General features: G+C 38.8%; 1 pseudogene; it reads right to left on the bottom strand.

Moving 5' to 3' along the window:
* Positions 1-25,839, bottom strand: LOC123323610 (annotated as a pseudogene).
* Positions 25,840-27,570: the final 1,731 nt, after the last annotated feature.

Raw genomic sequence — 27,570 nt, 5'->3', positions numbered from 1 at the left:
TCAGGTTACCTCAAAAACAGAATCTGAACCACAGCCATAGGTTGAACACGGCCCAGGCACTCCTATCACATTTTCTTTCTTCTCATTCTGGATGCTATTAACGGCCCTGAGCAGGTTCCAGTGTTCCGCAACAAAGCCGGTGCTGACACCAGGAGGATACTGCACCTCCAGCTGCAAATGAAGTGATCAAGGGGAGGAAGCTACGCATAGATGTATACCCGTACAGACTACCTAGATGTGCTCTGAAATCCTTTAGGGACTAAGGAAATTGTTGAGAGGGAGAGCCTCCACGGGCCTCTCACACTTCTAAACTACTCGCTGTGTGGGCCAAGAATGCAAGGCCCTGACTGCTCTTTCCCTTGGCCATTTCTCAGGGTTGTCATTGGAGGGAGCATCCTTGAGGGATGAAGTCATATTTTCCTTCAGGACACAGGGGAGGCTTGCTTGTCACTTGCTATGAAACAGCCAGTTCCTTCTCTAAGTCTATGGTGGGTGTGATTATAAAGGGGATTTTTGTGGTGATGGAATTGTCAGTTATCTGCATTGTGTGGTGGACACAGGAATCGACACAGGTGATCAAACCTCATGGAACTGAATACATGCACACACAGGAATACAAGTAAAATTGGAGAAGTGAGAAAAAAATCTATCATGAGATAAATGTTCCATAAACTGAGTACATTTGTAATTTTGATTAGTTTTACTACATCATGGCTTACTTTAATCTTGGAAGGCTGTATTTATAGGATTTGAGAAGAAAACCCAACTCATGAATATGAATCCAAAAGGACTAAGGAGTAAAGGTGAAGATTCATCTCAAATATCAGGCTATTATTACAAAAACAGTAATGAGAGAGGCGTAAGATACCTGGGAACAACATCCTCTGAGCACTGTACTATCTGTCCAGTACTGTAATGAACAGTTAACATTTATTTACTATTTGATCCTCAAAGCAATCCTGTGTGATAGGTGCTATTATTACTTCCATCTTATAGGAAATCAAAACACAGAGAAGGTTGTAAATAAATTAACATTTAGTAAGTGCTGGCACTTACCATGTCTTTTAAATATCCCAGGAATCCCATGGGGTATTGTTGTGCATATTTTATGTACAAGAGCACTGAGCCCCAAAGAAGTTAGGTAAATTGCACAATTTAAGTAGGTGACATATCTGGAATTCAAAATTCTGGTGGACCTCTCGCTAAAGCTGCTTCTTTTCCCTGCAGCAAACAATCTTCCTAGAGCTGCACGGGTTGTAGAAGAGGAAGCCAACTGTAACTCAGAACACCTGCTCTCTAGGTCTGGCACTCGGGGGACTGTAACACCCTCATCAGGCACTTCATCTTTCTGAGCCATCCCTTCTTTATCTGTGGCCAGGTGTGGACTGCGATGGGGAGTGCAAAGTCATCTAAGGTCTCTTCCAATTCTAAAAGCATTCGGTGATGTCTAGCGACATCTTATCTTCGGATACATAGGTACATTTAGACAAATGTGTGTGACTTCTGTTCTAGGTCACAGATACATTTCCAACTCAGTAGACACAACTGATAGAATTGTGGTCACCGAATAAATAACCCTAATTTGTGCCTGACCCCCCAACTAGCACCAGAAGACAAGAAAGAACCCACAAGAAAAAGCCCTCTGTGATTTTCCTTGGGTGAGATGATGTGGCCTCCTTCCTCCCCACTCTCTGAAAACCCCTCCTGTGTCATTCTGGAAGGAGCACAACTGTGCTGTGAAGACTTGGATCAGGAAGAAACCAGGGATAAGACCTGCATTCTCTGACCTCTTGCCTGGTGGAGGGACAACAGAGGCAACAGCAGGTGCATCTGAAAGGTCTCTGCATTGTCATGATTTCTCGGCCCATACAGTCGGTGACCCGGAGGACGAAGGGCCTTAGTGTCCGATAAGCATTTCTGGTAAAGTCATCTGTGTCTTCAATTACGATGTAAACCATTTGGTCCAGGTTGTTTTTAATATCATATCTATTATTAGTTTCAAAAGATGTCCTCACTTAAAATGAGAAAGACACTTTATTTTTTTTAATTTAATTTTATTTTTTTAAAGATTTTATTTATTTATTTGAGAGAGAGAGAGAATGAGAGACAGAGAGCATGAGAGGGAGGAGGGTCAGAGGGAGAAGCAGACTCCCCGCCGAGCAGGGAGCCCGATGCGGGACTCGATCCCGGGACTCCAGGATCATGACCTGAGCCGAAGGCAGTCGCTTAACCAACTGAGCCACACAGGCGCCCTAAATTTTATTTTATTATGTTATGTTAGTCCCCATACATCATTAGTTTTTGATGTAGTGATCCATGATTCATTGTTTTCGTATAACATTCAGTGCTCCACGCAGTATGTGCCCTCTTTAATACCCATCACCGGGCTAACCCATCCCCCCACCCCCCTCCCCTCTAAAACCCTCAGTTTGTTTCTCAGAGTCCATAGTCTCTCATGGTTCATCTCTCCCTCCGATTTCCCCCCATTCATTTTTCCCTTCCTTCTCCTAATGTTCTCCACACTATTCCTTATGTTCCACAAATAAGTGAAACCATATGATAATTGACTTTCTCTGCTTGACTTATTTCTCTTAGCATAATCTCCTCCATTCCCATCCATGTTGATGTAAAAGTTGGGTATTCATCCTTTCTGATGGCTGAGTAATATTCCATTGTATATATGGACCACATCTTCTTTATCCATTCATCTGTTGAAGGGCATCTTGGCTCTTTCCACAGTTTGGCTATTGCAGACATTGCTGCTATGAACACTGGGGTGCATATGGCCCTTTTTTCACTACATCTATGTCTTTGGGGTAAATACCCAGTAGTGCAATTGCTGGGTCATAGGGTAGCTCTATTTTTAATTTTTTGAGGCACCTCCACACTGTTTTCCAAAGTGGCTGTACCCACTTGCATTCCCACCAACAGTGTAAGAGGGTTCCCCTTTCTCCACAACCTCTCCAACATTTGTTGTTTGTTGCCTTGTCAATTTTTGCCATTCTAACTGGTGTAAGGTCATATCTCAATGTGGTTTTGATTTGGATTTCCCTGATGGCTAATGATGATGAACATTTTTTCATGTGTCTGTTAGCCATTTGTATGTCTTCTTTGGAGAAGTGTCTGTTCATGTCTTCTGCCCATTTTTTGACTTATTTGTTTTTTTGGGTGTTGAGTTTGAGAAGTTCTTTATAGATCTTGGATACCAGCCCTTTATCTGTAGTGTCATTTGCAAATATCTTCTCCTATTCTGTGGGTTGCCTCTTTGTTTTGTCGACTGTTTCCTTTGCTGTGCAGAAGCTTTTTATCTTGATGAAGTCCCAAAAGTTCATTTTTGCTTTTGTTTCACTAGCCTTTGGAGGTGAATCTTGAAAGAAGTTGCTGTGGCCGATGTCAAAGAGTTTACTGCCTATGTTCTCCTCTAGGATTTTGATGGATTCCTGTCTCACATTGAGGTCTTTCACCCAATTTGAATTTATCTTTGTGTATGGGGTTAGAGAATGGTCCAGTTTCATTCTTCTGTATATATCTGTCCAATCTTTCCAGCACCATTTACTGAAGAGACTTTTTTCCATTACATATTTTTTCCTGCTTTGTCGAAGATTATTTGACCACAGAGTTGAGGGTCAATATCTGGGCTCTCTATTCTGTTCCATTGGTCTATATGTCTGTTTTTGTGCCAGTACCATGCTGTCTTGGTGATCACTGCTTTGTAATATACTTTGAAATCAGGCAACGTTGATGCCCCCAGCTTTGTTTTTCTTTTTCAACATCTCCTTGGCAATTCGGGGTCTTTCCTGATTCCATACAAATTTTAGGATTGTTTGTTCCAGCACTTTGAAAAATGTCATTGGAATTTTGATCGGGATGGCATTGAAGGTATAGATTGCTCTGGGCAGCATAGACATTTTAACAATGTTTATTCTTCCGATCCATGAGCATGGAATGTTTTTTTCCATCTTTTTGTGTCTTCTTCAATTTGAGAAAGACTCTTTAAATTAGAAGCAGTTAAAATGGGCCTGCATATTTGTATAGCATTTCTTAGTGTGTAAAGAAAAACAGCTTTTTCAAAATTTCATTGAAGCATGTGCAATTGCTTGGAACATCGAACTATTTTATAATTCTTGTAAGCATTTAAATTCTTTAGGATTTAAAACATTTATTTTAAGCTCAGAGCAAGATGACTTTAAAATGTTTAGTCACATAATAGGAAAGATTGAAAACATCTTTCATAAGATGATCATGTCTTATATAATACCTGTATTCAGAAAACTTTAGTTTTAAAAATATGTTAATGAAATTACATATTGCATCACAAATGAATCAACTCATGAAATATGGTAAGATGACCAAGGTCATTGCAAACTGCAAACAGAAAAAGGAACCAAGAAGAGCTGGAGGCCTTACATACAGCCAAAGGAATGTGTAAATTTGTTGCTTTAAGGGTCAGGAACAATTTCCTATGAACAGAGGACAAGCTTCATGTTTACTGTGCTCATTTCTTCCTGCTTCCTGCAAATCCAGATTCTGTTGGTCCCTCACTAATTCCTTTATTTTCCCTGCTCTTTTTTTACCCCTCATCTATAAAATGTGAATGATGGGGTGGAAAGAGGGAATAAGTGTAATGGGGTTGACCAGATAATATATAAGATCTTTTTCAGTCTAAGATCCAATATTATATGATTTAAGAATAAATAAATAAAATTATACAAAAAATTCCCTTTTTAAGTTTCTAGGACAGTCTTTTCTCTTTGAACCACTAAAAAATGACCAGTATGAATAAGGAACTGGATATTGAATAATGTTGTTTCAAATATTGCTGATCATCACTGAAGTACACATATTTTCCAGAGGTTCAAAATGCTGAAGAATGTGTATGTTGTCCAATTACTGGGATAGAAAGAAGTAATTAGGGAAGATAGAAATAACAGAATTAAAACAAGTTAACATTAGAAAAGAAATTGACAGAAATTATTACCATGTATCAACTGATTTTTAAATATCTTTAATGTGAATTAATTAATTACAAATATATTTTATCAAGTGAAATTAACCTATCTGCACCTGATCAGATATAAGGAGAACTGTCTAGGTAGGAAAAACACTTTCTTCCAGTTATACTGTAGAAGACTAAAAAATTTAATAATGTTTTTGATAAAATATCAGAAAATCATCTTCCTACTACAGTAACAGCATCTAGAAGAAGCTGTGTTGACATAGATTGTTTCTAACTCAGTCTCTACTCACTGATCTCATTGACCAAAACAGACTAGAGGTACTCAGAAAGTTCAGGATGGTTTAACATGGGCCAGCCACAGAGAAGGCAATCTTTTCAGTGGCTTAGGGAGAAGGAATCAGTCAGGGTGAACCTCACACAGAAGCGTCCAATTTTATATTATTTCACAGGTACCTCTGACAGATTAACATACTGATTCCATTCACTCGGGTTATTAAACACCAAGCTCTTTCCTAGGTGTTCACTTTTAATAAGGGGAGGGTCCAAGAGGGCAGAAGCTTACAAATAGGATTAGGGCAAAGGACAAGAAATATTCTGGGATATGATCCCTTGAAAAGGGAAATTGGGCATATCATTAGGTAGACTTTTTATCTTAGTTTTACTTTGGGATTATTCCCAAGATGCTTGAATCCTTCTAGTGGGAAAAAAAAAAAAAAAACCTCCTTCAGGACAGACTGATCCAATCTTACACAATTTTCTGTCATTCCTAAATTCTGAGCATGGAACATTGAAAAGTCACATTTCCTTAAATATTTGTTGAATAAGTTAATGAATAGATTTTGAAATGAATAAAACTGAAAGTGACTTAACTGGGCATGAGTGTTTAATCGTGTGCTTAATTTTAAGAGGGTGGAGAACACAGTCCATGCTTAATTCAAGATTTTTTTTCTTGTATGAAAACACAGCCGGGTGAGGGGATCTATACATCTCTTACAATTTTTCAAAAGTGGCCACCAAAATGGTTTACAGTCCTATTTAAAAAATTTCAGGATTTTGGGGCGCCTGGGTGGCTCAGTTGGTTAGGTGACTGCCTTCGGCTCGGGTCATGATCCTGGAGTCCCTGAATCGAGTCCCACATCGGGCTCCCTGCTCAGCAGGGAGTCTGCTTCTCCCTCTGACCCTCCCCCCTCTCATGTGCTCTCTCTCTCTCAGTCTCTCTCTCTCAAATAAATAAATAAAATCTTTAAAAAAAATTCCAGGATTTTATTATTTATTTATTTATTTATTTATTTATTTATTTTTAAAGATTTTATTTATTTGACAGCGAGAGCAGGAACACAAGCAGGGGGAGTGGGAGAGGGAGAAGCAGGCTTCCTGCCAAGCAGGGCGCCCAATGGGGGGCTCAGTCCCAGGACCCTGGGATCATGACCTGAGCTGAAGGCAGACGCTTAACGACTGAGCCACCCAGGCGCCCCCAAATTCCAGGATTTTAAACTCTAGGACTAAAAGATAAAGAATTCACTATTTCATAAGATGTCCACTGCTAGGCAAAATAGGCCCAAAGAAATGAAGGCCTTTAACATGGGAGTTTACCTAATAAGACATAGGGGCTATTATGGCGCAGTTTTTTGAGGAGCTGGGGGAGTTGCTGGCAAACTCATAGAAACCATGTAATCCTGCTGTGTTGGACAGAAATTCCTCTGAGGGGTCCTCATACCCTTCATATGAGATCTCAAAAGTCTAGAGAAGATGGAGGAAAGTGACCGGGTATGTGCCTTCCCCTCACACCCAAGCAGGCATCTCAACTAAACAGCATCATTACAGTATCTCATCCAGGCAGTGGTTCCTTCATGCCAGGAATTGTATCAGACATTGACGATTCTCAGAACTGTCCAGTAGCGTAGGGATAGTTAGTACTATTTTGTAGGTGAAGAAACTGAAACATCGAATAGTTAAGAAATGTGTTCAAGGTTATAGAACTAGTATGGAAGAAAGACAGAATTAAAAACTATTGTCTAACTCTAAACCCGGTTTTATTTTTTATTTGTTTCTGGTTTTGTTTCTTAATTCATCCATTTTGGAAAGGGAAAAGTGAATCCATCATATTTATCATTTAACTTCTGTCAGGATAATGGAAGAAGTAGAGCAATTTTTTTTAACTTTAATAAACAATTTTAAAGCTGTATAATTTTTAAAAGATGGGGAAATGGTCTAGGAGACCCCAGACTTGCAAGGACAAATTATTTTTATTGTGCAAGTATAAAAAAGATTTCCTAAAATTTATTTACTATAAGCATTCTATAAACTTCTAAAATAATGAAGGGGTTTACTCTAGCACTTTAATGACTTCATGTGTATTTTATAGTTACTTTACAAAGGGACAGTTTAGTAAAATTTTTGGCTCCTACAAATTCTAATTTCTTCATCCAATTGTACTGCATTTCGCATATCATTTCCACAGCAGTGTATTGATAGTTTTCAATGCACAAGATTAATAATATATTGAAATGCAAAGAGGAACTTGTCAACTTCAAGGAATACTTTATTGATTATGCGGGGAGTGAAGTATTGAATTAGAGTCCCTTGCTTATAATGAACTTAAATACCTCCTGTTTCCAAGACAAAAAGGGCCAGGATTACAGAAGAATTTCTAATACTAGCTATATCTCAGTTTCACTAGATAAATTTTTTGAGTTTACACCATTTGAGTTTACAACCAAATCTGCTTATCCCTCAATTTTATAACCTGGGTTTCAGAGTAGCTTCATAATTTTTATACAGAAGGGATTTAGGGGACCACCACTTTGTGGGAGGGGGCCTCATGGACTTGGCTTGAAGCTATGTGTGCTTGGTAGGCACTTTATGTTTACTTGGTAATAGGTTTTTTTTTTTTTCATTTTATTCCATAGGTTTATTTAATGTTAGATTTGGGTATAACACTTGTCAAGTTGAAGAAGGTCTCTTCCATTTTTTTCTTTGCTAAATTTTTAAAAAACTATGAATTTGTTTGAAATTATATATCAGAACTATGATGTATCTTCTAACATGATTGTAAGATTTCCTCCTTTTATCTATTAATAAGATGAATCACATTAATAGAATTTAAGTTAACTTTCTTGAGAATAAACCCAACTTGGTCAATTACAAACTAACCTAAATAAACTTGGTCCTGCATAACTGTTATTGTTTGGTAGACAGCAGTAATCTCTGAAAAGTTTAGGTGGGAGAAGGTTAGCTACTGCCTCACAATCTCCCTACTGGGTATAATGAAAGCATATCTTGGACAAAATTCTGTACACATACTAACATTTACTAAACCAATATTGGTTAGAAAGTGGATATAAAATTGTTTATACACAGACCTATACCTCTGAAACATATAATACATTACATGTTAAAAAAAAAAAAAGAAGAAGATAGCAAGAAGGGAATAGGTTTTTATAAGAGCTGGAGTAGCTGATGAAATTATGGGTGGTGAGGGAAAGCAAGGGGCCAAGGCACCTGATGAGTTTTTCACTAAGTGTTCTGTTCCTTCATGATGTCTTTTTTTTTTTTAACAATTTTATTTATTTATGAAGGAGTGAGAGAGCAGGGTGAGGAGCAGAAGAAGAGGGGCAAGCAGACTCCACACTGAGCACAGAGCCCCACACAGGGCTTCATCTCATGACCCTGAGATCATGACCTGAGCCTAACCGACTGAGCCACCTACACGCCCCATGTTGTCTTTCTTGATGTTTACTCTTACTTCCAAGTAAATGACACCCCAATTGGCATCTATGATAGATTTTTTTTATCTATAAAAAAATAAATCCCTATAAAATAGGGATACTATTTTTCTAACTTCCTTCAAGAGGACATCTTGAATATCTTACAACTCAGTCTGAATCCTTTATGAAAGCCATACTCTTCCTACTGAAAATATTGTTATACTTTTGCTCCCCCCTCACATATCTGACATCAGTTTCACTGCTCCTATAGTCTCACAAACTGGACCTCTGTCATCACTGACCCACCATCTTTATCCACTGTATCCAGCCTGTGTCTCTTTTTGTTGGGTCCCCAAGGTCATATTTCCTAAGAAAATATTTTGGATTTGTGTGGAATACCTGAGCTAATAAGTATTCCAGACCAGGAGGGCAGTTTGGCACAGGAATTGGCTCTGGCATCCGTGCTGTTGGAGCAGACTGATTTAACATTGGACATCTGCCAGGCCAGTACTATTAGGATGAGTGCCACCAGTTGGCTGGTACGAGGGGAAGGTACTAAGCTGACGTAGACTGTAGTATCCTGTAAGCAAGCTTCCTGGGTAGTATGCAAGTGGAGGGACAGTAGGTCCTGTGGACTCTTGTGTTCATAATCAAATGAAAAAATTACACATGACTGAAGCTACAATATATTGAAACTTAGCATGATTTTTTTACATGGAAATTACATGGGCCACATGACAGCTTCTTGAAAATAGTAAGAGGTTTCATTTTCTGAGGGAAGGGCATACCACGTACCAAAAGTGTAGTTAGAGGGTCTTCCAGATTATTAACTCATTTAATCCTCTTAAACTTTCTGAAATAGTTATGCTCACTTCACAAGTGCAAAAACTAAGGTTGAAGAGATGAAGTAATTTGATAGCCTCTCTAGGCCACCTCATATGCCCACCTGCTGCAGGGTTAGCACAGGGCCTGCAATAAATTTAGCACTATGCAAATTTCTATTTTTATATTCTTTAGGCTATTGTTAAGTTTACACAGATAGCAACTGGTAACACTGGGATTTGAAATCACATTTTACCTTCAAAATGATGACTTGAAGACTGCTATATTGTTGCTAGTCCAATCACTTCTTCATATCCTCATCATCTGGTTCTCACACTGCTCTCCTCCAACCACGGGTCAGTTTAATTTCAAGTTGGTCAATGTAACTAAGATCACAGTCAAGGAAACCAGATTTCTTTAAAGAATCACAATATTTAAGAAGAGAAGCTCTCAAAACCATGAATTAGTATGAGGGTACCACTAATGTATGACTTTAGATTTTGCTTCTTTTATCAAATGTCTCTCAAAAGAAGCACCCTCAGCATCAGCCAGGATGGATCAGTGCAGTCCTGGGAAGGAGCCTAAACTCCTGCCCAGCAGTAACAAGGGGCACTTCACCCTCTTTGCCGTGCAAGGAAGACTGGTCCCTGCCATCTACTGGAGAAGCAGGGATCTCACAAGCGTTTCACATGGATTGCTAAAAATGTGGAGAATTAACAGCATTTAGATATGAGACTGTCCATACGGCTGAGATGTAGCTATAGTTTTAAAAAAGTAAAATCTGAACACTTTTATCACCAAATTTGGTGTGTTTTGTTTTACTTTCTTGGATTTAAAATGATTGTTTTATTTATATAAGTAACAGCACTCTGGTTGACTACAAGGGGGTACCTGATAAACTCTTAAGTTATTCCTAGCATTGGAAAGCCTTAACTGAAATCATGTGAGAGGGAGAACCCCAGTTGCCTTTCTCTGAACTTCTAGGAAAGGCCAGAACCAAATGTAAAGAAAAGCTAAGCCTAGAGCAAAAAAGATCCTCTCCTCCTGATCCCAGGAAAAAGAGATGTTTTTAAAAATGTACTGCAGTTGAAAACTAAATAAATAAGGCCAATAATTTATTTTTCAGATTTCATTACAGATCTATTTTAGCTAAAATTAAATAAAACCAACTCTAAGTTAGCAGAAGAGTCCAACTGAGACCTGACCTGTAAAACTGGCTGAAGCCTTGATCATATTTGTGTTTTCTTATTTTGAATATTCTTATCATTTTTTGTTTCAAGAACTTATTGACTGTGAATTACTGAATTAATTTCAGCACCTACTGATGGATCTGCAGTTTGGAAAATACAGTATTAAAAGTGTTTCTCAAACTTAGCTGTTGATAAGAACAACAAGATAGGATGTTTTTCTTTTTAAAGATCCGTCTTGGAGATTCTGATTCAATAGGTGGCCAGGATCTGCATTTTTATACTAGCAAAAGAAATCCACATTATTTTGACAGACCTAGTATATTAAGCTACACTCGAAGAAACAATATGTTAGAATTTTTTCTGAAACTTAAAATATAATCTGCCATCAAAAGTCAACTTATGTAGCAGCATTATTCATAATGGTCAAAAAGTGGAAAGAATTCAAATGTCCATGAAGTGAAAAATGCATAAACAAGGTGTTTATACAATAAAATATGATTCACCCATAAAAAGGAATAATTATAAACACAATGTACAACATGGATAAACCTTGACAATATGCTGAGTGAAAAAAGCCAGACCCCAAAGGTTATATGTGTTATGATTCCACTTATATGAAATATCCAGAATAGGCAAAACTATACAGATATAAATAGATTAGTGGTTTCCAGGGGCTAGAGAAAGAACATGTGGTGTGATTGCTAATGGATATGGATCTGGGAGGTGGTAAAAATGGTCTGGATTAAATAGTAGTGAGGGCATGGGTTTGCAGCCAAACTTTAAATTAGGATTTTCTGAAGAATCTCAGATCAGGAATTAAGTTTAAAGTGGCCCCAAAGGATACACAAGATTATGATCTAGTAACATTGCTCACAAGGACTGGAGAATTTCCAAGGTCCTTTTGTACCATTTGAATTTTGAAATATCTGCATTATAATTTTTTTAATTGAAAAAATAAAGTGGTCCTAGGGGAAAAAAAATAGTAGTGATGGCTATACAACCCTGTGGATATACTAAAAACCACTGAATTATATACTTTCAAATGGTCAATTTTATGTATGTGAGTTATACTTCCATTAAAAAAAAAGAAAGATAAATCACCTGAAAGACACAGAAATAAGACACTGAATGAAATAAAATACTGAGAAATGGCCAGATAGAACTTGACCATAATACAGGAGTGTCAAGAGCCTGCACTGAGAGGTTATCCTGGATCATATCCACACAACATATACATAGAGGAAAAAGGAAAAGGAAGCTCTGCTGTTTTCAGAAAACACTGCAGGGGCAGAGGATACCTGAGCTCCATGGGTCTTATTTCTAGAATGAAATAACATCTCTGGAATCACCTCATAGATGATGTTTTCCAAACTGTGAGCTTTTGCCTCTTCTTTATACTCATTGTTACTAAGCATCATCCAGATGGGACTACTGCAGTAACTTCTTAACTAGCTTTCCCTCTGTTCCAGTGATTCTTTCACACTGGCCCCAAAAGCTATCTTTTTTTTTTTTTAAGATTTTATTTATTTATTTGAGAGAGAGGGAGAGCACGAGCAGGGGGAGGGCCAGAGGGAGAGGGAGAAGCAGGCTCCCCACTGAGCACAGAGCCTGACATGGGGCTGGATCCCAGGACGCTGAGATCACCACCTGAGCAGAAGGCAGATGCTTAACTGACTGAGCCACCCAGGTGCCACCCCTTCTCCCACCAAGAGCTATCTTATTAGACATCCAATCAGTTACTCACTGGACATTTACTGAGCACCTTTTTTTGTACCAGACCCTGTGCCAGAAGCTGGGAAGAAAGTGATGAAAGACAAACTCAAGTATCTGCTTTGAAGTGTTGATGTCCTGCCAAAAAGCATCTGTAGGCTCGCACAGGCTCCAGGATAAGATGCAAACTCCTTCATCAGCACAAGACCCGTTGTTATCTCCATTGCTGTGCACTTCTGCCTTTTGACCCAAGCAGGCCTTCATCAAGGCCCAATCAGACCACCAGACCTTCATCACCTCCTGTTTTTTGACATGTTTTCTTTCTCCCAGACATTCTCCCTTCCCCACCCATTTTTTGATTGAGAAACTCCTTATCGTGCCAATAAAACTTGAATCCCTCAGTTAGACCCTCCCTTTAATCCCACAGTCAGTTACTTCGCCTTCTGTGTCCCTACAACATTCTTTTCATATTTCCATATAACTTCCTACTCCAGGAAACTGTAAATTCTTTGAGGGCAGGAATGTTCTACTTTGACATCCAGTAAACTACCTGGCATCCAGTAGGTGCTCAATATTTATTTATTGAAATAATAAAGTCATTAGTTAGTTAAACAAGCAACTTAACTCTTAGTGTCATTTTCTGCAGGGGTGGAAAGATTCTTTCTAAAGATTTAACTTATCAGGTATAAAATGGGAATTATACTCTGGAGGGTCATCAGGTTTTGGATCTGGTACACTTAAATGGCAGTGCAGTCAGGAGGAGCATCAGGTATTGGATCCAAGGACTTTGTTTTATTTTCAATTTCATCCATAGGTTGATCAGCATTTCTGGGGATGAGCCTTGGAGGAAATGGAGGTGCACAATTGAGAAATGGAATGATTTATTACTGAAGATATTAATTTTTTCCTTATTAGATTGCTGCAATATCAGTGTATGTAATCATTGTGAAATACACTGCTGTATTTCTTATAACACACATAATACATGCATATGATATGTTAGGCATTAATTCATGCATATGATAAATTGTTAGGCTGAACATAGAGTAAAAAACTAAACTGAGTAATTATACTGTGCCTGTGACTAAAGCAATGAGCTCTCAGGCTGGTGGTTCAGCCGACCTGGTACTGACTATTATTTACATAGATAAATTCCTCACATGATAGCAGAAATTCTTTGTCCCATGATGTAATATGGAGAAACTGGCATATGTGGAGTGAATCTGATTTTTTCCCCCCCACACTTTTTGAAAAGTGGCTGTGTCAAAGTAAATTCAAAACAAAAACAACATAAATACTTAATGGTTTAAAAAGCAGTGTGCCACACATAACTCACTTAGAGGTGATTTAGTACACTTACCCAGTGACTCCTATTTTGACCTATTCTTCCTAAAACAACTGAGGTCACTATAATTACCAAATGGAAGGTGTCGAAGTCATGTTTCATGGCATATATACCCTGCCCTTTCACTGAGATTGGAGACATTTTTCCTGACCTCAGTATGAGGAACAGTTCAGTGTTCCTGAAAGAACTGGTTTACTTTTACCACATAGAAAACCCAAGTCCCATAAATGTGGTATTTCTCTCCTTGTATCAGTTGCTGGAAAACTCAGGGCCTGCTTTTCAGACCTCCTCTATCAAGGAAAGCTTTTCATTGCTATCACCTCTTTTGTTAGAGTTGTTTTCCTACCCTTACTTTTCTTTATTTTTCTCATGTATTTTAAGTATCTTTCTTTAGATGCAACCAATATATAAGTCTCCTTAGTCCTTTCTATGTCAAATACAGGAAAGTAGGAATGTTCATGTCTATAAATGAATAGATATACTTATATTATCCAAATGTTAAATAACAATAAAAACAATTTCCAAATGAAATAAACTCAAACTATTATTAAGAAAACAGTCATATAATGCATTAAAATGAAGCATAATAAAATTCGTTCATAAAAGACCGCTGACATTTTTGAAGAATTCTAATGAATACTAAAATATAAAATGTTTTAATGCTCTAATATATTTATACATATTTATGTTATATATATTATTAGTCATACATGTAACAGGTTTTATGATTTTTTTGTCTCCAGTTACATTTTATTCATATTTTTATTAATTCGACAAATACTTACTAAGCACTTATTATGTATCAAGCACTAACATAGATGTTGAAAATATAGTAAAAACCAGAAAAACAGGTGACCATCATGCTGGAGATTATATTTTAGTGGTGTGAGATTAAAAACACATTAACAAATATTTAAGATTAAATCTAGATAGTACACTTATAAAGAAAACAAAGGAAATAGTTTAGGAAAAACATGGATGGGGTCCCAGGAGGTTCAGGGAAAGCCTCTCTCAGGGGGTAACCTTTGAGCTGTTTGAACCAGGAAAGGAGGCATGACACTACAATGTAGGGAGTTCTAGGAAAACAGGCAATACGAGCAAAGGCCCTGAGATGGCACTGAGCTTGGAGTACTCAAGGGTGAGGAAGAGGTCCGGTGTTACTGGGACACAAGGACTGAAGAGAACAGAGTGAAGAGATGGAAACAAGTCTGATCATACCTGAAAAGCGAGGCAAAATGTTTAGGATTTGCTATAATTGGCGCTGGGCAGTCTTTGGAGGACTGTAATCAGTGGAGTGATGAGAGCTGATTTATACTTTCTCTTGAGGGGGCACGAGTGGAAGCAGTGAGGATGGGATGGCAGCCATAATCCGGGTGGGACCGATGCTGGCTTAGACTGGGGAGGTCACCCTGGAGAGGGTGACGTGTGGTCAGGAGCAGAACCTACAGGAGCTGCTGATGGACTAAGGAAGAGAGGAGTGAAGGATGAGCGTCAGTTTTCAGGCCAGGGTACCAGAGCTGAAGACAATGCCATTAACTGAACTGCAGAGGAAGCTGGTGGGGAAGTGGTGCAGACTGGGGAGGGTAGGAATCAAAAGCTCCAAATAGGCATGTTTTGTTTAAAGAAGAGACCAAAAGAAGATAAATAATTAAAAGAAAATGTATTGTTTGTGTGTCTATTTGTTTATTTTCTATTATGAACGATGTCTTTACATCTTAAAAAAAAATAAACTTTTCTGGCTGGGGAAAGACTACCCCTCTCAGGGCTAACCAATTCTTAGAAACAGCAAAGGGCTCTGACAGGAGCATGCCTTTGATATGCAAACTAACTGCTCCAGAGCATCTACCTCTTCTTTTGTCTGGCCTATACACCCCAGGAGATAATATTCTTCCCAGGGCCAGGTACCAGGTAACTAGGAGCTATTCCTATGACTTAGAGCATGCCACAGTTACCCAAAGCAGCCAATCCTCAGTGGCTTGCCTGCTCTGCCTTGCCTTCACCCCTCCACCATGGCCCCCTTAAGCCCAATAAAGGCCATGATCTAAGGGCTCTTCTAGCTTCTGCTTCTTCCTAATCAAGATGTGGTGTTTCTCCTGTGGCCCTGTGTTGTGTGCCATGCCTCTCATTTCTAGGGGAACTGTACCGTTGCTTTTCTTTCAAAGGCATAAACCTCTCTATGTTGTCAATCATCTTTATAAATTAAGACCAATATAAACTTTTTGCTGGTGGAGGGTCCCATCTTGCTGTTGATGATTGCTGACTGATTAGGGTGGCCATTGCTGAAGGCTGGGGTGGCTGTGGCAATTACTTAAGATAATGAAGTTTGACCCATCGATTGACTCTTCCTTTCATGAATGATTTCTCTATACCTATGATGCTGTTTGGTAGCCTTTTATCCACAGCAGAATTTCTTTCAAAATTAGAGTCAATCCTCTCAAATCCTGCCACTGCTTTACCAACTAAGTTATATTTTATTTTTTAAAGTTCATTTATTTTTTTTAGTAATCTCTACACCCAGTGTGGCACTCAAACTCATGCCCCCCCGAGATCAAGAGTTGCATCTCTACTGACTGAGCCAGCCAGGTACCCCTATGTGATATTTGAAACCCTTTGTCATTTCAGCAGTTTTCACAGCATCTTTACCAGGAGTAGATTCCATCTTAAGGAACCACTTTCTTTGCTCATCCATAAGAAGCAACTCCTTATCTGTAAAATTTTATCATGAGATTTCAGCAATTCAAATAATAATAAAGTTTAAATATTATGTGAATTAACAAAATGTGGCACAGAGATATAAAGTGAGCAAATACTACTGGGAAAATGGCACAAATAGACTTGCTCAACACAGGGTTGCCACAAACCTTCAATTTGTTTAAAAAAAAAAAGCAGTATCTGCAAAGCACAATAAAATGAAGTATGTCTATATATGATCCTGTTCTTCAAAAAAAAAAAAATTAAGACCAAAGCATGAAACATATTTATATGTGAACATTATAAGAATAACTCAGGGTAGGAAACGAGAAGTTGAGACGAAATTTTTAAGGAGGGGTATGATTTAATTTATACAATTAGGCAGAAAAAAATGAGGTTATCATAAAAAAAAAAAGGAATTATGGTATTTCCAGATTTCTGAGGGTGATGACAAATAATAAGGAGAACAGTATCAACCATGACTATACTTTAGTGAATGCACATCAAGGGTCAGGTAAAGGGCAAGCAATTTGCATATTACTGTTAATTATAATAGCATGTCTCTAAGATACAAACTATTATCCCAATTTTATAGATGAGAAAACAGGCTTAGAGAAATAAAGTAACTTAACTATATGCTTATGAAATGATCAAGCTCATGAAAGTCAATTACTTCTAAATCCAAAGCCCATGTTCTTTCCACTATGGCTTCCTGTTGATCAGAATCTAGAGTGAGGTCATTTGTGTCATTCAAGTGGAGTGGAAAGTCACTCTTGTAGAGTTAGGTGAGGGAAGCATTAGAAGAGCATGTGAGTGATCATTATGAATACTGAGTTGACCCAAAAATGTTGTCATGAGATAAGCCAGTATACAGATTCCCAGCCCAAATGTTTGTCTACTAAGTATGAGGCAAAGAGACCAACTAGGCTTGGACCATCTCCACTCTGTCCTTTAAGCCTGAGTTACTAGTACAATGTTTCAAGAGGTATAAAAGTATTCTGAAGCCCACCAAAAAACTAGTGTGTGCAATTGCTGGCCAGCCAAAGGAGTTCAGGAAATTGGTCCTACCCTCCAATGATAAGAATCCTTGGTATTTAGAAAATCAATGATACCTTTTTAGAACCTTCAATCCTGGACATCCATAGGTACGTACTTTTGAGCAACTCTTGTACATGTACACAGAGGACATACATAAGAATGTTCTTTTTTTAAAAGATATTTCTTTAGGGGCGCCTGGGTGGCTCAGTTGGTTAAGTGACTGCCTTCGGCTCAGGTCATGATCCCAGGGTCCTGGGATCGAGTCCCACATCGGGCTCCCGGCTCAGCAGGAAGCCTGCTTCTCCCTCTCCCACTCCCCCTGCTTGTGTTCCTGCTCTCGCTGTCTCTGTCTCTGTCAAATAAATAAAATCTTTAAAAAAAAAAGATATTTCTTTATTTGAGAGAGAGAGTGTGTGTGTGTGTGTGTGAGTGAGAGAGCGAGAGAGAGCATGAGCAGGGGGGGAGGGGCAGAGGTAGAAGCAGACTCCCCGTTGAGCAGGGGGCCTGATGTGGGGCTCGATCTTAGGACCCCAGAATCATGACCTGAGCCAAAGACAGATGCTCAACTGACTGAGCCACCCAGGTGCCCCCATAAGAATGTTCTTGACATCACTTTCATATGAAGAGAAATCAAAAACATTTTTATTATCCATCAGTGGTAGGCTAAATAAATTGTGGTATAATCATATAACAGCACACTGCAGTGGAAACAAATCAGAACCACATCCATTATCATAGATGAATCTCAAAAATACAATATTGAGGAAAAAAGTAAGTCACTGGGGGTGCCTGGATGGCTCAGTGGGTTGAACATCTGACTCTTGGTTTCAGCTCAGGTCATGATCTTATGGGTTGTGAGGTCAAGCCCTGTGTTGAGCTCCTCACTCAGCAGTAAGTCTGCTTGAAGATTCTCTCCCTCTGCCCCTTCCCCACTCATGTGTGCACGGGCTCTCTCTCTCTCTCTCAAATAAATAAATAAATTTTTAAAAAGTCACTGAAGAAAATTATATGATTTTATTTTATGTTCAAAGGCAGAAAAACTAAATAATTTTTTTCAGATATATACATGAAAGTAAAGCTCTAAAGAAAAGCTAGGGAACTAATAACACAATATCTAGTCAATGGTTACCTGTGGAGTGATGAGGAAAAAGGGACTCTAATTTCCTGCTAATGTTCTAATGGTTAAGGACAGGGAAGATGGGCTTTCAGTCTTTAAATGACAGGTATATGTTTAAACACATTTTCAGATGTATGCTATTACTTCACATTGAACAAGACTATTTGACAGCTACATGTTGAGAGTAATGTTTTTTTAACTAAAAGTTTGTTGTTACTTTCTAGATTAAGTCTGGGAATTTCAAACTGCTAGGGACTCATATGAAATTTATTAGAACAGATTATTAGGGCATATTTCTATCTATCCATCCATCCATATACCCAGTAATTTGCCATTATTTTAATGACTGGTGAATCTAGATAAAAATACATATTTGAAATTTTCTCAAAATAAAGATTAAGAAAAAATGCAGAATTCTGGACTCTAACCCTTAGGTAGTATCTCTGGGGACAAGCCCAGAAATCTGTGTTTTTAACAAGAGACTCATGTGATTCTTATAATCAGGCATGCTTGCGACTGATAAAGAAAATTAGTTCTCATAAATTAATAGTTCTCAATTATATCAGTCAGAAATTAGAATTTAAATCTGATTCAAGTGAAAAATCAATCTCTAAAGATGTTTTAAAAAACAGTTAGTATCAATGAATTTAAACAAAGTAAAATATACCTGCCCACCACCTCATATGCTGCAAATGCTCATGGTTGTTTGCCTTCCCTCCCTTTGAGATGCTAATTTTTTCCCCACCACCTAGCATCTTCAATTCTTTCTTTACAATATTTCTTTCTTTTATAATCTAGGAGTTTGCATATTATCTCTAATTATAACAACATGTCTCTGTTTAGTTAGCATGTTATATGAGGCAGAATATTTTCCAGTTGATATAAGCATGAATATTGTTAACATAATAGTTCCTTAACATTCAGTGGATTGTTTTCAGATTTCCCAATCATTCAGCAAGAGCAAAAAGTGCCATAGGTTGAAAAGAGGTGGAGGAGCTATGATGGTGGAGTAGCAGGAGGACCTTAGGCTTGCCTCATCCCTCAAGCACAGCTAGATAAATATCAAATCATTCTGAATACCCAAGAAATCAATCTAAGGACTCACAGAACAAACTGCACAACTAGAGGGAGAGAAGAGGCTACATTGCGGAAGGTATGGGGGAAAAACAGATGGTGGGTGCAGTGGAGGGGAAGGAGCCCTGATCACAGAGAGAGAGAGACAGAGACAGAGACAGAAAGAGGAGTGCACAGGGGAAAACACTTCCTTAAAACCAGTGACTGGGAAAATGAGAAGGGCTGACTTGCATGAGTATTTACAAGAGCAGGGCTCAAAGACTGGAGTATTAGAGGTCTGCTGGTATGGATCCCTGAGGGCACTGCAGTGCTCCTGTCGAGAAGGAGGGCAGATAGCCCAGAGGCAGAGGACATGATCTAAGGATCCCTGGGGATGCACTGGGAGAGACAAGATGGTCCCTCTTCTTGGAGCACATCTGGGAGAGGTGGTATTGCCTCTCCTGGGACAAAAGAGCCAGTGGGCACCATTTCCCTCTCCCACCCCTCAGCATAGGCACAGAGAACCTTGCTGAGGGCGGCTAATGTGGACACTGGCTCTTTGTTATGCTTTACTCCAAATTCCATGCCCCTGCGCTTTGGTGCAACTGCCCTTCTGGGACAACTTGCATTCAGTCCCAACATGGCGAGACCTTCTCCTAGAGAACCAGCACAGGTCCCCAAAGTTTGGAGTTTTAAAACTCAGCCAGCCTGCCTGGGATAGAACGCTGGTGCACTACACTGCTGGGTGGGCACACAGCCCAGACACTGACAGGGTGAAGGTAGTGATCTGAGGGTCTCCTGGACACAAGAAGGGAGATTGTTCACTCTTCTGGAAGGGCTTCCCAGACAGCAGCAGGTATGAACTCTCCTCTCCAGGGACTAGGGAGCTGGCTGACACCATTTTCCTCCCCCATCCCTTAGCATAAACTAACTTCAGTAAGCAGCACAGTGCCAGCAGTGGTGGCCTAAACCGCTTACACCAATCCCCAACCCCCTGAGCTCTGCTGGTGCTGCTTTCCTCGGGCAAGTGTGCCTGAGAACCAGAGCAGTGGGCCCCTTCCCCAGAAGACCAGCACAACACCCCGCAGGTACCATGTCTACTGACCACAGAGTGCTGCAAAGCTTCAGCTCTAGTGCGAAGAGCATCAGTTCTCTTTTAATAAGCAGACCAGAGCACACCTAGTTAAAACTTAGCACAGTTAGCCAAGGTCCAAACACTCCTCACTGCAGGCAAGGAGAAACTGCAGAGGACTGACCTCAGGGAAAGAGTAGCCAAAACACAACAGCAGAGTGCACACAGCATACACCAGAGATACTTCCTGAAGCATCAGTCTCTGGAAACTATATGACCTCTTCTTCATAAAGCCATTACTCTGAGGAGCAGGAAACATAAGATGCTTTCCTAACACACAGAAGAACACGGAAACCTAGGCAAATTGCCAAGATGGCGGAATCCATCTCAAAAGCAAGAACAAGAAAAGGTCACAGCCAGGAATCTAACCAAAACAGATATAATATGCCTGATTCAGAATGTAAAGTAACAATCATAAGGATACTAGCTGGGCTTAAGGAAAAAATAGAAGACGCCAGGATGACCCTTACTGCAGAGATAAAAAACCTAAAAACTAGTCAAGCCAACATGAAAAATTCAATAACTGAAATTTGAAACCGACTAAATATAATGATCACAAGGATGGAAGAATCAGAGTAACAAATAAGTGATAAAGGAGAAAAAATTATGGAAAAAAAAATGAAGCTGAAAAGAAGAGGCAAATAAAAATATTGGATCACGAATGACTCAGTGACTCCATAAAGTGTAGTAACATTCATATCATAGGAGTTCCAGAAGAAGAAGAGTGGAAAAGGGGGCAGAAGGTTTATTTGAGGAAATTATAGCTGAAAACTTCCATAACCTGGGAAAGGAAACAGACATCTAAATCCTGGAGGCACAGAGAATTCCCATCAAAATCAACAAAAGCTGTCCAACACCAAGACCTACCATAGTTAAATTTGTGAAATATAAGGAAAAAAAATCCTAAAAGCAGAAAGAGAAAAGAAGTCCCTAACTTACAAGGGAAGACAAATAGGGTTAGCAGCAGATCTTTCCACAGAAACTTGGCAGGCCAGAGAAGAGTAGCAACATGCTAAATAGGAAAAATATGCAGCCAAGAATACTCTATTCAGCAAGGTTGTCACTCAGAATAGGAGAGATACAGTTTCTAAGACAAATAAAAACTAAAGAAGTGTGTGACTATTAAATCAGTCCTGCAAGAAATATTAAAGGGGACTCTTTAAGTGGGACAGAAAGACCAAAAGCAACAAAGACTAGCAAGGAACAGAGAAAATCTCTAGAAACAATGACAAAACAAGTAATAAAATGGCACTAAATTCCTATCTATCAATATTTATTCTGAATGTAAATGGACTAAATGCTCCAAATACAATTATAAGAGAATATTGTGAAAAACTATATGCCAACAATCTGGAAGATTGTGTCACAATGATCTAGGCAATCTGGAAGAAATGGATAAATTCCTAGAAACATTTAAAACTACCAAAACTGAAACAGGAAGAAATAGAAAACTTGAGCAGACCAATAACCAGCAAAGAAATTGAATCAGTAATCAAAACTGTCCCAATAAATAAAAGTCCAGGGCCAGATGGCTTCTCAGGGGAATTCTATCAAACATTTAAAGAAGAGTTAATACCTATTCTTCTGAAACTGTTCCAAAAAATAGAAATGGAAGGAGAACTTCCAAATTCATTCTTTGAGGTCAGCATTACCTTGATTCCAAAACCAGACAAAAACCCCCCTAAAAAAGAGAATTACAGAGGCAAAAATTCTCAACAAAATACTAGCAAATCAAATCCAACAGTACATTAAAAGAATCATTCACCACAATCAAGTAGGATTTATTCCTGGGTTGCAAGGGTGGTTCAATATTCATAAATCAATCAACATGATACACCACATTAATAAAAGAAAGGATAAGAACCATATGATTCTCTCAATAGATGCAGAAAAAGCATTTGACAAAGTACAGCATCCATTTGTGATTAAAAACCCTCAACAAAGTAGGAATAGAGGGAACATACCTCAACATCATAAAGGCCATATACAAAAGACCATAGCTAATATCATCCTTAATGGGGAAAAACTGAGGCCTTGTCCTCTACCATCAGGAACAAGACAGGGATGCCCTGTCACACACACAACTGTTACTTAACATAGTACTGGAAGTCCTAGCCTCCGCAATCAGACAACAAAAAGAAATAAAATGCATCCATATCAGCAAGAAAGAAGTTAAACTTCCACTCTTCACAGATGACATGATATTCTGTGTAAAAAACCCAAAAGACTCGACTAAAAAATTGCTAGAACTAACATACAAAATCAGTAAAGTCACAGGATACAAAAATCAATGTACAGAAATCTGTTGCATTTCTATACAACAATAATGAAACAGTAGAAAGAAATATCAAGGAATCAATCCCATTTACAATTGCACCAAAAACCATAAGATAGCTAGGAATAAACCTAACCAAAGAGGTAAAAGGGCTGTACTCTGAATATAGAACACTTATGAAAGCAATTGAAGAGGACACAAAGAAATGGAAAAACATCCCATGCTCATGGATTGGAAGAAGAAATATTGTTAAAATGTCTATACTACCCAAAATAATCTACACATTTAATGTAATCCCTATCAAAATACCAACAGTATTTTCACAGAGCTAGAACAAATTTGTTTGGAACTAGAAACGACCCTGAATAGCCAAAGCAGTCTTGAAAAAGAAAAGCAAAGCTGGAGGCATCACAATTCCAGATTTCAGATTATATTACAAAGCTATAGTGATCAAGATAGTATGGTACCAGCACAAAAACAGACACATAGATCAATGGAACAGAATAGAGAACCCAGAAATGAACCCACAACTATATGGTCAACTAATCTTCAACAAAGCAGGAAAGAATATCCAATGGGAAAAAGAATGCCTCTTCAAAAAATGGTGATGGGAAAACTGGACAGCCATATGCAGAAGAATGAAACTGGCTCAATTCTTTATACCATGCACAAAAATAAATTCAAAATGGATGAAAGACCTAAACGTGAGACAGGGAAACATCAAAATCCTAGAGGAGAACACAGGCAGTAACCTCTTTGACATCGGCTGTACCAACTTCTTACTAGATACGTCTCCTGAAGCAAGGGAAATAAAAGCAAAAATAAACTATTGGGACTTCATCAAGATAAAAAGCTTCTGCACGGCAAAGGAAGCAATCAACAAAACTAAAAGGCAACCTTTGGAATGGGAGAAGACATTTGCAAATGACATATCTTAGTAACCAAAATTTATAAAGAACTTACCAAACTCAACACCTAAAAAACAAATAATCCAGTTAAGAAATGGGCAGAAAACATGAATAGACATTTTCCCCAAAAGACATCCAGATGGCTAACAGACACATGAAAAGATGCTCAACATCACTGGTCATCAGGGAAATACAAATCAAAACTACAATGAGATATCATCTCACACCTGTAAGAATGGCTAAAATTAACACAGGAAACAAAAGATGTTGGTGAGGATGCAGAGAAAGGTGAACCCTCTTATGCTGTTGGTGGGAATGCAATGTGGTGCAGCCACTCTTGAAAACAGTATGGAGGTTCCTCAAAAAGTTGAAAATAGAGCTACCATATGACCCAGCAATTGCACTACTAAGTATTTACCCAAAGGATACAAAAATACTGATTCGAAGGGATACATGCACCCTGATGGTTATAGCAGCATTACCAACAATAGCCAAATTATGGAAAGAGCCCAAATATCCACTGACTGATGAATGGATAAAGAAAATGCAGTGTGTGTGTAGTGGAGTATTACTCAGCCATAAAAATGAATGAAATCTTGCCATTTGCAATGACATTGATAGACCTAGAGTGTATTATGCTAAGTGAAATAAGTCAGAGAAAGACAAATATATGATTTCACTCATGTGGAATATAAGAACTAAAACAGATAAACATAGGGGGGAAAAGAGAGGCAAACCATAAAACAGACTCATAATGATAGAGAACAAACTGAGGGTTGCAGGAAGAGAGGTGGGCAGGGGGATAGGCTGAATGGGTGATGGGTATTAAGGAGGGCACTTGTTGTGATGAGCACTGGGGTTCTATGTAAGTTATGAATCACTAAATTCTACTCCTGAAACTAATGTTACTGTAACTAATGTTACACTACATACTAACCAACTGGAGTTCAAAGAAAAACTACAAAAAAATTAAAATAATAATAATAATAAAAAAAAGTGCCGTAGGTTGAAAAGAAAGGTTCCAGTTGGTTTAGATTCCCCGTATGCAGCTTAAGCCCTAAAAATGCAAAAGACCTCTGCAATGAAGAGCTCTGGGGACCATATAAAGCTAACATGTTATGAAATAGAGCTTAGTTTACTTTTTTTTTAAAATAAAGATTTTTATTTATTTTTTGACAGAGAGAGAGAGACAGCAAGAGAGGGAACACAAGCAGGGGGAGTGGGAGAGGGAGAAGCAGGCTTCCTGCTGAACAGGGAGCCCCATGCAGGGCTCGATCCCAGGACCCTGGGATCATGACCTGAGCAGAAGTCAGACGCTTAACGACTGAGCCACCCAGGCGCCCCTTAGTTTACTTTTATAATCTGAATTCCAACTCACATAAAGCCCAAATTCAGTCTCTTTTGCGAGGCAGCCCTGATAGCATAAATTACATTCCACAGCAAGAGAGCATTTACATGGGACAACCCTCACTGCATCCGACGTTGCAGATGTGCTCTATCTTGCTCTTCAATTCCACCTTTCTAAACAGTGACATGCAGGCAAAGTTCAATGAAACCACAAGCTCTAGGGCCACACCATGGATATTTGAAACTTCAATCACAAAACTGAGAATGGTCAGCCCTTTGCAGCTGTGTATGTACTAGACGGTGTCCTATCCTCTAGGTGGAGAAGCCACTGGACACGTGGAACCTTGCAATTCTCGAGGCATGAGTCTTGGAAACGTGCACATGCAATCTAAAACCCTGAGTCCTACCTGTCTCCAGGGCTTTCAACTGTGAGAGGAGAGTAAAGAAAGCAGGGGGTCACTGTCTGGACAATTCCTTCTGATTTTTACTTACCAGGGGCAGGAGAAATCATTTCTGCAAATCTTTTGCAGCTATTAAAATCCCTCATCTCGGGATGCTTGGGTGGCTCAGTCGGTTAAGCATCTGCCTTCAGCTCAGGTCATGATCCTGGGGTCCTGGGATCGAGTCCCGCATCGGGCTCCTTGGTCAGTGGGGAGCCTGCTTCTCCCTCTGCCTGCCACTTCCCCTGCTTGTGCTTTCTCTCTCTCTCTGACAAATACATAAATAAAATCTTAAAAAAATAAAAATAACAATAAAATCCCTCATCTCCTGTATGGGTTTAACTTGAAATTGTTAGATGATTATATGGGCTATGTGGAGGAGGACAGAAGAGTTGTGGCTGGTAAACAACAGCTGCTGGCCCATTTGAGACAGCGTGGACAGTGGTCCAAGAGTATGGGTTCAAATTCCAGAGATGTCCTTAATGGGGGTTGAATCAGGCAACCTCACTGTTCTTGGGTTAACCTGTATAACATGAGTGTGATCTTGGTTGGATCCACCTCACAGAACTACTCCTGTGAAGATTAAAACTATCCCATTTGGAAAGCATTTAAAATGGTACCTGGTACAGAGCAAGCCCTCAATAAATTTTCATTGTTACTATTATTTCAAAAGATAAAATACATAAACTAATGAAGAGACCAAGAATAAATGTCTATATTCAAGTAGAGTATTAAAAAAGCTGTTAGTCTTTCAGCCATTTAACATGTATTACTGAGCACCCATGACTACGATTTTATGCTGTGCTTCCAGCTGACATCACTAACTTCTTCCTCTACTGGTGATGATTCTTGCAGGTAACATTTCATGAGCATTGCCTATACTATGCTTAACACTGGAATGGACTAAAAATGGAGACATTGCTGAGTGGGTCTTTATTTCTAGCTAAATAAAAGACAAATGAGATAGAGTATAGCTTAAGTGCCTGCAGATTTTGCTTTTAGCTCGGTATAGTCTTATCATGTCGTATCACCAGATGAACAGATTTATTTAGCAATTGACTTAAAAGAGCAGGTAATGCAAACAGTGTTAAAAACATCTGAAAATTAGGAAAATATAATATCCATTAAATCCTTAACATATAAATATCGAGGTCTTTTTTTTTGCAACCCTGCTATATGAAAAACTGAATATTTTTACTCTGTTAGTATAGTGCTTTATGGTATAAAAAGAGAATATTTATACAGTTATGTTTATGTGACAGCCTTGATAAAGCTCTTAGTAAATAGGAACATTACTTTTGAAGTGTTCAAATTTCATAAACCTTATATTTCACAACAGGGATATAGGCTGGGTTCATACAAGTTAATGTGCTAATAATCCTAAGTAAATATGCTGTGCTTAAAAATGAATCATTTATTAGTCTTTGCAGTAAAAGGCTAATATGTTATTTTTTCTATATTCATAAATGGCTATTCCACTTAAGTCGTTACAGGTGAATTAGATGTTAGTTCACAACCTTGGTAGCTTCCCCAGTGGAATCTGAAACCAGCCTCCCTACAGAGATGACAGGGGAAACCGACAAAGAGGCAGACCACTCTCGGTTGGTAGGTGGCAAGTTTAATTAACAAGAGGACTTACATATAAGGTTTGTCTTGGGCAGCTGCAGGCTGTGAGTAGATCTCCACACCCACCACCAGAATCTTAAAGTTTATACAGGCAAGTAGAGTACACATTGCAAGGACAGGGAGGGAATGAGGAGCTGCAATTGCTGGGGTCCAGCTCACGGGTCAATTGGTGGTCACAGGCTCTTGATGACCTCCTCCAACATGAGCATGCC

This window comes from Neomonachus schauinslandi, chromosome 1, assembly GCF_002201575.2.
Source record: "Neomonachus schauinslandi chromosome 1, ASM220157v2, whole genome shotgun sequence".
In the NCBI taxonomy this organism is placed as follows: Eukaryota; Metazoa; Chordata; class Mammalia; order Carnivora; family Phocidae; genus Neomonachus; species Neomonachus schauinslandi.
This window is presented reverse-complemented; position numbering and strand designations above follow the sequence as displayed.